Here is an 11,818-nt window from a genome sequence, read left to right as displayed (position 1 = left end):
TACAGAGTATGTTCTGAGCTCACAACAGAATTAAACTACAAATCAACACTAACTGATGAAAGAAACCAAACATTTAAGTAAGTGGATAGGAAGAATCAATATTGTTAAGATGTCAATTCTTCCCATTGTGATTATAGATTAAACACAATTTCAGTCAAAATCTCAGCAAGCTGTTCTGTGGAAATCAACAAACTGATTCTAGAGTTTATATGAAAAGTTAAGAGATGCAGAATAGCCTACGTGATACTGAAGAGGATATCACCATTGGAAAACTCACACTACCGGACCTCAAGACTTGCTATAAAGCTACAATAAGCAAGACAACATGACATTAGTGAAAGAATAGATACATAGATCAATGGAACAGAATAGAGTCCAAAAATAGACCTATACCAATGTAGTTAACTCATTTTTGACAGAGGGACAAAGGAAAGTCAATGAAAAAAGTAAAGTATTTTCAAAATATTGTACTGGAATAATTGGACATCCATTTGCAAAAAAAAAAAAAAAAAAGAATCTGGACACAGACCTTACACCTTTCACAAAAATTAACTCAAAAACAATCTAGGCATAAATGTAAAATGCCAAAGTATAAAGTTCTAGGAGAAAATCTAATTGGTCCTTGAGTTTGTCAGACTTTTAGACACAACACCAAAAGTGTGATCCATGAAAGAAAAAAAACTTATAAGTTGGACTTCTTTAAAATTAAAAACTTGTGCTCTGCAAAAGACTTAAGAGAATGAAAAGACAAGCCACAGACTGGGAGCAAATATTTGCAAAACACATATCTGATAAAAGACTTCCAGCCAAAATATACAAAACTCAACAGTAAGAAAACAAATAGCCCAATTTAAAAATGGTTAAAAGATCTGAACACACATACTTCACCAAAGAAAATATACAGATATAAAGTAAACAAATGAAAAAGATGCTCAATCTCATTTGTCTTAGGGATTTACAAATTTAAACAATAATGAGATACTCCTACACACCTATTAGAATGTCTACTACCCCCAAAACTGACAATGTTAAATGCTGGTAAAGGTACAAAGCAGTAGGCACTCTCATTTATTGCTGGTAGGAATGCAAAATGGAACAGCCACTTTGGAGGGCAACTTAGCAGTCTTACCATATGATCCAGCAGTCATACTCCTACATCTTTAGCCAGTTGATCTGAAAATTTATGTATATACAACAATCTCTGTGTAAATGTTTATAGAAGCTTTATTCATAATCACCCCAAACTGGAAGTAATTAAGGTGTCCTTCAATGGGTCAATGAATAATAAAACTGTGGCACATCCATACGGTGATGTCTGTAAGACACAGCATTGCAAAGTGGGTCTGCTGGATGCAAGTTTTGTTCCCACAAGGTGGTGGTTACGCAAGCTCCTGAATGGTTTGAAGTCTCCCTTTGAACTTAGTTCCCCAAATAAAATTCAAACCAGATACTGAGCTCCTCCTGCCAGCACACTGAAAGTTAGAAACATTTTATTCTTTTTGAAAGGGTTGGGTCTCTACTATAAAATGTGGCCACATCTTTGCCAGACTAAACCACAGAAACAAATTTAGGGGAGCTGTGTGTCCTTAATTTGCCTGAAACCCTAATTTTACACCTGTTGTCCTATGCAATTTATTTTTTTCTTTATTGATTTTAGAGAGAGAGAGGAAGGGAGAGGGAGAAAGAGATGGAAACATTAATGAGAGAGAACATTGACTGGCCACCTCCTGCATGCCCCCCACTGGGGATATGGCCCACAACCAGGGCATGTGCCCTGACTGGGAATCAAACCGGTGACCTCTTGGTACATGGGTTGACACTCAACCACTGAGCTACACCTCTCGGGTGTCCTGTGCAATTATTAATAGAAATCCCTTTGACTTTCAAAAGTGTACAGTTTAGACAATACAGAACCTCTTCAGTTTTCCCCCCAAATGGATCATCTTGGGTCACCCAGCTTTTTACATCTCAATTTAATGAAATTGAGATACTTTATGATATGGGTCAGTGATTTGATTGCTTCGCCCAAAAGTAAGATGTATTTTTCAATGACATCTGTTTTTATTAGACCTGCCCTAAGGGAGATCCTTTTGTTGTTGTTGTTAGTTTTGCTTTGTTTAATGCAAAAACTTCTGACTTTAAGGGTTACTACTTTGTTTTGGAGTCTAAAGGTTGGAAAAACCAAACCTTATTCTTTCTCCTGCAAGTCACATTCATTGCCACAAGGTGGTGATTTACTCAAGGGAAACCCTTCTATGATCCAAACTGGACACCCAAAACATTTTCTTTTCTTTTTGCTCTTCATTGTCTTTATTCTACTTTTGTACTTTGTTTTTAGAAAGAATGTACCACGAATGCTTTCATCTCCCCCTCCTAGTGTGTTTCTATTCTCGTCTCTTACATATACTCACTCGCTCACCTGCAGGAGCCCTTTATGCCCTGCTGTCTCCCTTGCTTCCCCAGCTGCCTCCTCATGCTCCACCCAGAGCCCGGGGAGGGTGGGTTCCCACTCTGGGCACTGGAGACTATGCCCTAGGGGAGGGGCACGACTTCTTGAGCAGCCACGGAGGTTTCTTGCAAGAAACTGGATGCCTTGGAGCCTGAAGAAAACCACTCAGTTCATGTGCCATCATCATGCACACTGTGATGGGCTCGAGGCATCTGGGTGTTATTCAAGGGGGGATGTGCCCAGTGCCTCTCACACCATCGTGTTCTGGTGGGTTTGGTTTCCTCAGCAGTTGGGACCCCAAGATCTGAGCCTGGTTTTGCAAGTCAGGCTTGGGCAGGATAGTTCTAGAAGGATGATCTGAGCCAGCTTCTCACTGTAGATAGATAGGCTGAGGTAGGTTTTTCTTTTTATTTTATTATTTTTTTCTTTATTGATACTAGAGAGAGAGAGGAAGGAGAGGGATAGAGAGATAGAAACATCGATGAAAGAGAACATTGATTGGCCGCCTTCCGCATGCCCCCCACTGGGGATGGGGCCCACAACCTGGGCATGTGCCCTGACCGGGAATTGAACCAGCGACCTCTTGGAGCATGGGTCGACGCTCAACTACTGAGCCACACCAGCCAGACCCGAGGTAGGTTTTTCAAAACAGGAGATGTAGCCAGCATTGGGCACCAGGCAGTCCTGGGGAGGTGGGGGTGAGGGAGCAGAGGAGCCTTTTAGAGATTTTTAGAGAGAGAGAAATGTTGATGTGAGAGAGAAACATTAATCAGTTGCCTCCCATATTCGCCCTGACTGGGGATTGAACCCGCAACCTAGGTATGTGCCCTGACCTGGAATCAAACCTACAATCTTCTGGTGTACAGGACAATGGTCCAACCAACTGAGCCACCTGGCCAGGGCTAGAAATAGTATCTTCCAAAACAAAAGGTAGGTTTGCTTATGCAGTGGTTCTCAACCTTCCTGATGCCGCGACCCTTTAATACAGTTCCTCCTGTTGTATGTGGGCATATTGCATGTGGGCGGACCCGCCTGGAGATGGATAGAGGAGAGGTGTCTCGGTTCCTAAGACCATCGGAAATAATGTGTTTTCCCATAGTCTTAGGCGACCCCTGTGAAAGGGTCGTTTGACCCCCCAAAGGGGTTGCGACCCACAGGTTGAGAACCGCTAGCATATAGCTTTGGAAGCTAGAGGTAGTTTCTCCCTCTACTCTGTGTAACAACTTTGGTTGCCCAAAGCTCAGGGTCCTTTTGTGACACAACCCATTGCATGTGCAGGTGCACCTGGCCTCTTCGTGTTGTCCTATGGGAACTGAGGTTCAAGAAAGCTATGCAAAAATGCAAATACCCTAGCTACTATAATTGCTGTGAGCAATAACTTATCCTTCATCTCCAACCCAGGAGTTTCATGTCTTCTGCCACTATCCATCAAACTATGGGGAGACAACAAGTTAGCTTGCAATAGGCTGAAATCTCAGACCTTCACAGCTCCTGATACCTCCAGAAAGGTAATGAGCTTTGCCCCTTCATTGTTTGGCTCCTCTGGGAAGTTGGAGGGCAGAATCTGTTCCCCTTATAACTTCCCATTAGAACACAACTCCTTGCCCATCTATTTGTTCCAACAAAAGAAGCTTTTGAGGCAGATCTGGATCCCAGTTAACTCCCAAAGGCCTCATTACCAAAGCCTCTGCTCCTCCAGTGCATCCCCTGAAGCTTCTTGAATGACCGCCCCAAAGATTTAGGTTCAATGCTAAATGGCCTTCTGAATTCTCTGACATTGCTAATATTTATTTCAAAGCTTTATGTGCATTTTGGAATACTACATGCCATATCTGTATGTTTTAATGTAAACATAATATTTGAAAATTTAAACCACCAGGGGTTTAACCAATTTTTTTCTTTCTTTATTTTAGAGAGAAAGGAAGGGAGAGAGAAAGAGAGATAGAAACATCGATGAGAGAGAACATCGATTGGCCACCTCCTGCATGTCTTCCACTGGGGATTTGGCCCACAACCTGGGCATGTGCCCTGACCAGGAATCGAGCCAGCGACCTCTTGGTGCATGGGTCGATGCTCAATCACTGAGCCACACTGGCCAGACCAAAAAACATTTTTTTTTTTATCCTCACCAGAGGACATTCTTCCATTTTTTGTTCAGACAGAGTGGGAGGGAGAGAGAAGAAGAGAGAGAGAGAGAGAAACATCGACATGAAAGGGATACATTGGCTCTGGCTGGTTTGGCCCAGCGGTTAGAGCGTCGGCCTGTGGTCCAGAGAGACCCGGGTTCAGTTCCCGCTAAAGGCACGTACCTCGGCTGCGGTTTGTCCCCAGCCGTGGTTAGGTCATGTGGGTGGCAACCACTCCATGTGTCCTTTTCACGTCGATGTCTCTCTCTATTGAAAAAATGTCCTTGGGTGAGGATTAAAAAAAAAAAGAAAGAAAGAAAAGGATATATCTAGTGGCTGCCACCCACATGACCCAAACAGGGCCGGGGACAAACCACAGCCGAGGTGTGTGCCCCTAGCGGGAACTGAACCCAGGTCTCTCTGGACTGCAGGCCAACGCTCTAACCACTGAGCCAAACCAGCCAGGGCCAGAAAACAATTTTTAAATCCCTGGCGGTTGGCTGGTTTGGTTCAGCGGTTAGAGCATTGGCCTGCGGACCAGAGTCCCAGGTTTGGTTCCTGCTAAGGGCACATAACTCAGTTGCGGTTTGTCCCTGGCCCCGGTTGGGTCGTGTGGGTGACAACCACTCAGTGTGTCTCCCTCGCATCGATGTTCCTCTCTCTATCTTTCTCCCTCTCTCCCTCCCGCTCTATCTGAGGATAAATGCAAAAATGTTCTCAGATAAGGATAAAAACAAAACAAAACAAAAATAAATCACTGGTGGCTTGCCCAGCCAGTGTGGCTCAGTGGTTGAGTGTTGATCCATGCACCAAGAGGTCTTCGGTTGGATTCCTGGTCAGGGCACATGCCCAGGTTGTGAGCCAAATCCCCAGTGGGGGGCATGCTGAAGGCAGCCAATTGATGTTCTCTCTCATCAGTGTTTCTCTCTCTCTCCCCCTTCCTCTCTCTCTAAAATCAATTTTAAAAAAATTTTTAAATAAAATAAAATTTTTTTTTCTGTTTGTCAATAGGATGATGCTATTGCATTTCAGAATATTGAGCTAAATTGAATGAACAAGCCCTGCATTTCAGGCTCAAAATCCAGATAATTTCTCTTTCTCTGACTTATTAATGCAATATTTCAAAAACTGGACTCATGAAAACATGTAGCTGCAAATGACAATCACTTTCCCACTGTTTTGCAAGCTGGGGCTGGGTAATTGTCAAGACGATATGCCCAGGACATTAGTTTCAGGCTCCAAGTGGCAGAATGTCACTGAGGGTGTCTCCTGTGGAGAGGCCAGGTCACATTGTTCATGTGGCAGGGAATGGCTCTTGGCCAAGCTCTGCTTCTATCAGCTCCAGAAAATGTTCATCAAAGCATTTTTTTCAATGACAGAAGATATCTTATCCTTAAAAAATTTTTTTATCCTCTTTTCAGCAGTTTAATATGATGTGCCTGATTGTAGGTTTTGTTTTTGTTTGCTTGCTTGCTTGTTTGTTTGTTTGGAATTCACCAAATTCCTTGAATCTGGGAATTTATGTCTTTCACCAGTTTTGGAATTTTTTCTGCCGTTTTCTCTTAGAATATCATTTCTGTCCCACTCTCTCTCTCCTCTCCTCCTGGGACTCCAGTGATACGATATGAATATTAAACATTTGAATATATACACGTGTCTTTTATACTATTATCTCTTTTTCTATTGATCTTTTTTCTGTGCTTTAGCTTCAATATATCTTTAATTTGTCTTCTAGTTCATTAATCCTGTGCTCAGCTCTGTTGAATCTGGTATTACACTCGTCCAATGAGTTCCTGATTTCAGTTATTACACTTTGTTCTAGAATGGTCATTTTATTTTATTTATAGAGTCTACTTATCTGGTGACATTTTCTCTTCTTTCATCTACTTTATCTATATTCTATTTTATTTTATTCAACATATTAATATAGGTGGAGATAATTTGAATTTTTAAGTATAACACATGCAGTAAAATGTGTGGTGTGCTAATCATTAATGCATAGCTTGATGAATTTTCACATTTGTATATATCCATATAACCACTACTCACATCAAGATACATAACATTGCTCTGGCCGGTTTGGCTCAGTGGTAGATTGTCGGCCTGTGGACCAATGAGTCGCGAGTTCAATTCCGGCCCTGGTTGGGGTTGTGCAGGAAGCGACCAGTCGATGTGTCTCTCTCAGGTCCATGTTTCTCTCTCTCTCTCTCTCTCTCTCTCTCTCTCTCTCTCTCTTTCTCTCTCTCTCTCTTTCATTCTCTCCCTCCCACTCTATCTGAAGATAAATAGAAAAATATCCTCAGGTAAGGATTAAAAAGAGAAAAAGATACATAACATTTTCAATCACTTCTCTCCCACTCAGTTATCACTCCCCACTACCCAAGAGATAATCACCATTCTGACTTCTATCAACATCAGTTCGTTTTACTTTTTACTGGACTTCATATATGTTGTCTTTTGCATCTGGCTCCTTTCACTTAATATTATGTCTGTGAGATTCATTTGTGTTGTTTATGTATCAATACTTCATTGCTAATTATTGCAGTACAGTATTTCATTACACAAATGAACCAAAATTTGTTTATTCATTCCTCAGTTAATAAACATTTAGGCTGTCTCCAATTTTTGGCTATTATGACTAAAGCTTCTATAACTATTCTTTTTTTTATCCTCACCCGAGGACATTTTTTTCCCCATTTTTTGTTCAGATAGAGTGGGAGGGAGAGAGAGGAAGAGAGAGAGAAACATCGATGTGAAAGGGACACATCGAGTGGCTGCCACCCGCACGACCCAACCAGAGCCGGGGACAAATTGCAACCAAGGTACGTGCCCTTAGCGGGAACCGAACCGGGTCTCTCTGGACCGCAGGCCGACGCTCCAACCGCTGAGCCAAACCGGCCAGGGCTATAACTATTCTTTTTTTTATCCTCACCCGAGGACATTTTTGCATTTTATCTTCAGATAGAGAGGGAGGAAGAGAGAGAGAAAAACATCAATATGAGAGAGATACATTGAGTGGTTGCCACCCACACGACCCCAACCAGGGCCAGGGACAAACAGTAACCGAAGTACGTGTCCTTAGTGGGAACTGAACTCGGAACTCTCGGGTTCGCAGTCTGAGGCTCCAGCCGCTGAGCCAAACCGGCCAGGGCCATAACTATTCTCATAAATGTTTTTTAGTGAATATATTTACTAATTTCTCTTAGGCATATACCTAGAAGTAGAAATGTTGAGTCAGAAGGTAGGTGCATATTTAGCTGTAGTAGATTCTACTAAATAGTTTTTCAAAGTCAGTTGTGCCAGTTATCAGCTCCAAAATCCAACCTTAATTACCTGCTCTGAGTTAATGAGGCTGGACCTGCAAATATTTCTCCTATGTCATGCTGTTAAGCTTTGTCGGTGGACAGCACTGACAGCCACTGCAGGAGAAAGGCTTCTCTTCAGGGCTCTGATGCACTCACTTGGTAGGTTCCTGCAGCACATGGTTCCTGTACATGTGGCCGCACAGAAACACACAGCTCATCTTTACAGGCAGCTTCCTCCAACACCCAGAGGTTGACTTTTCAATGCATCACTCCTGTGGGAAGTTTTCCAGCAACTTCCACGTTGTAGCACCTTTCCATGGAAGGCTTCCCTCAGAACCCAAGGGGAATGCTTTCCAGCAAAGTCCATCTGCATGGAACTCCAGTGAACTTCCTCATCCAGTGAGCCATGGTTACACTGGCTCCAACCAGGTATGGCTCTTAGCCTGGTGGTCAGGACCTCATACATGGTTGTTCCTTCTCTAGGTGCTCTGCCTAGAGGATGCTCTCTCTATCTGCTTTAGCTATTTTCTTTAGAGTTATCTTTTCCCCTTAGTAGGTAGTCCCCTCTTATACTTAATAAGTATGTACATTACAATGTCCTTGTCCAAATCACTGTGAATATACCATTTTATACTTCTACCAGCAATGTATGAGAGTCCCAGTTCTTCTAACATCAGTTATTCTAAAGTCTGGTATATCAACTCCAATATCTGAATGGTATCTGCTTCTATTGTCTATTTTTTCTCTTGCTCATCAATTATATCTTCATTCCTCTTCACCTGCCCAGTTGTTTTTTACTATATGCAGACATTGCATATAGCAGGAATAGAGACTTCGGATCATGTAATTTGCCAAACAAAGTGTTCCTTCCTTCTTCTGTTAAGCAGATGGGGGTGAGGGATGATCATCTCAATCCGGTGAAGAATTGAGCTGGGTTGGGGCTTAATTTTAATTTTTGCAAGACATTCTATCTCTGGTTTACCACTATTGCTCACATGTGGATTCTGATTGAGAACCTTCAGGTGTCTGTGTCTTCTTCCATGAAAGACTGGAAATTCAGCTCTGCCCTTCAGAGGTTCTCCATCCAGCTCTCCTGACTCTGTCCCTATGGAGACGAAAAATTTGGCAAATATCATGAGGAAGGAGCTGGCCTTGTGTTTGAGGTAGACCCTTTCTTCTTGGGGGGGCCTTACTTTTTTGTTTTTTTAATGTTTTTATTGATTATTTAGAGAGAGGTAGGGAGAGAGAGATAGAAACATTGATGTGAAAGAGAAACATCAGTTGGCTTCCTCCTGCACGCCCCGCGCTGGGGATCAAGCCCACAACCCGGGCATGTGCCCCAACCAGGAATCAAACTGGGACCTCTCAGTCCATGTGACGATGCTCAACCCATTGAGCTGCACCAGCCCTGCAGAGCCTTTGTTTTTTAAACACAATGAGACTATGAAAGTTTTTAGTCTGCTTATTAGAAGCATTCTCGGGCCCAGAACTCAGCAAATGTCATGTTGGAAAATGGGTTGTATTTTTAAGGCCACCTGTGTTCCAATTTGTCATTCTAGTACCACGCGGCAACTAAAAGCTTTGCTGATTTCTCTTTCCTCCATTAGAGGTCTTTCTTCTGGGTAAAGTTTGATCATTAGCCAGAGCCCCAAACTGGCAAATGTCCTGGGGGAGGGGAGAGAAACAGCTGGAGAACCTCATCTCATTTCATTGTGGTAGGAGCACGGGCCTGCCACAGCCTACTACATCCTGCCTGGAAGAGAAGATTTCCTAGGCTTTTGAAAATCAAAACTCTTTTCAATCTTTTGTCTCTAGCACGTATTTCAAAAGCTTAGAGTTGACGTTTCTCTCTTGACAAATTTCTGCTGTAATGTTACTACCTTGAGGCTCTCGGTTGTCAAAATACAAATCAATGGTTTTCAGACTGTAGGTCACAACCCGTGAAATCAATTTAGTAGGTCTTGCTACTTTCATTTTTTAATGAAACAGAATAGATGAGAGCACATCACACATCGTCAAGATAAGTATTGTTTCATGAAATTTTTATTTCACTTAAGTGTGAATGAGTATGTTCTGATTTGCAATGTAAGCCTATATTTTCCTATGAGTTATGGCCCAACATGTTTAAAAGTCACTGATTTTATTAATTTATTAAAAAAAAATTTTCTTTATTGACTTTAGAATAAGGGAGATGGAGAGATAAAAACATCGATAAGAGAGACCATCAATTGGCTACCTCCTGCATTCCCCCCACTGGGGATCAAGCCCACAACATGGGCAGGTGCCCTGACTGGGAATCGAACCAATCACCTCTTGGTGCATGGGTCGATACTCAACCACTGAGCCATACTGGCTTGGCTAAAAAAAAATCACTGAGTTTAATTTAAACAGAGGAAGAGTCATGGGAGAGAAAAACAAATAATCAGAAACAAACATAGTATTTGAGTATGGACAACTTTTTGGAGAAGTTTGACCATGAGTGAGAAGTAGATTGAAAACTACTCTTCCGGCTCCAGAGAGCAAGAGGGAGCCCATGTGAGGGATGAACCATAAGCATCAGAGAAGAAAATCTAGGTCTAGCTCCAAATAGAGCAGGAGCGGGGGCAGGTCACAAGGAAAGCTAAAAGTGAGAAATGACTGCACCTGGGTTAGTAAAGGCCATGAAAACCCCAAGAAAAGACTATGTAGTTCTTGGTGCCGTATCATGGGCAGCCCAAGGGAAAAAAGCCTTGTACTTGGCACAGAAGTAAAGTCAGCTGACGAGATGAACACACATGTGAGTGGGGTGAGGCTCTTCTGCTAACCCATAATTGGTGCTTCGGGGTCAGCAAAAGATCTAATTTCAGCCACAAGCCCAAAAAGACTGCGATGGAACGAGCACTGGTGTCCTCTTCACCTTCTCCCTGCTTTCCCAACAGCAGACACACACCACTGACCTGCCCGTCAAGGCCAAAAGCACAGCAGACTGTAACTCAGTCTACCGGCTGGATGGGATTGGGCTTGGGGTCTCCTTGTGTCTAAAACAGGGTGGCTAAGACCTTCTGCACAGGTTGTTGGGAGGTGTGCTGGCCCATCACTGTGCCCATGTCTGGCACACCATGAGTGCTCAGGAGTCCAGAGCTGCTTTTACCCCCAGGGACCACACTGAGGGCAGGGAGTTCTGGAGGAAGATTGTGCCACAATGACCTGCCTGGCTCCTGGTCCTGAAGTCAGCCCCCCCTCCCCCCAGGTTTGCCCACTGAACCCTCAGGCACCAGCTGGGGTCTGCTCTGAGGCATGGCACTCAGCAGGTCTCAGAACAGGGAGGTAAGCACAGGACGCACCATAGTAAATGAGTTACATTCGCTTATGTCACTGAGCAGGAAAGTTCTATGTTGGGTCAGCCCAGCGGCTCTGATGTTTGCTCTATTCCAGGATCTGCTCCAGACCTGCCTTGGACCTCAGGACCTGAAACTGGGGCCTGAGTCCTGCTTGGGTTTTTGGCCAGGGGTCTGGCCTTCTACCATGCCCCAAACACACCTGCTCAGCCATGTGGATCTCCTGGAGAGTTTGGAAAGACTTCAGCTCACTCATGCCTCAGCATATAAAATTTTCTGTCTCGCCCTGGCCGGTTTGGCTCAGTGGTTAGAGCGTCGGCCTGCGGTACAGAGAGACCCGGGTTCGGTTCCCGCTAAGGGCATGTACCTTGGTTGCAGTTTGTCCCCGGCCCTGGTCGGTCGTGCGGGTGGCAGCCACTCGATGTGTCCCTTTCACATCGATGTTTCTCTCTCTCTCTCTCCCTCCCACTCTACCTGAACAAAAAAATGGGAAAATGTCCTTGGGTGAGGATAAAAATAAAATAAAATAAAATTTCCCACAAAAAAATAAAATAAAATTTTCTGTCTCACCTGGTGGGTGTGGCTCAGTGGATTGAGTGTCATCCCATGAACTGAGAGGTC

Source organism: Molossus molossus, unplaced genomic scaffold (assembly GCF_014108415.1).
Source record: "Molossus molossus isolate mMolMol1 unplaced genomic scaffold, mMolMol1.p scaffold_m16_p_18, whole genome shotgun sequence".
Taxonomy (NCBI): Eukaryota; Metazoa; Chordata; class Mammalia; order Chiroptera; family Molossidae; genus Molossus; species Molossus molossus.
Note: the sequence above shows the minus strand (reverse complement) of the source record.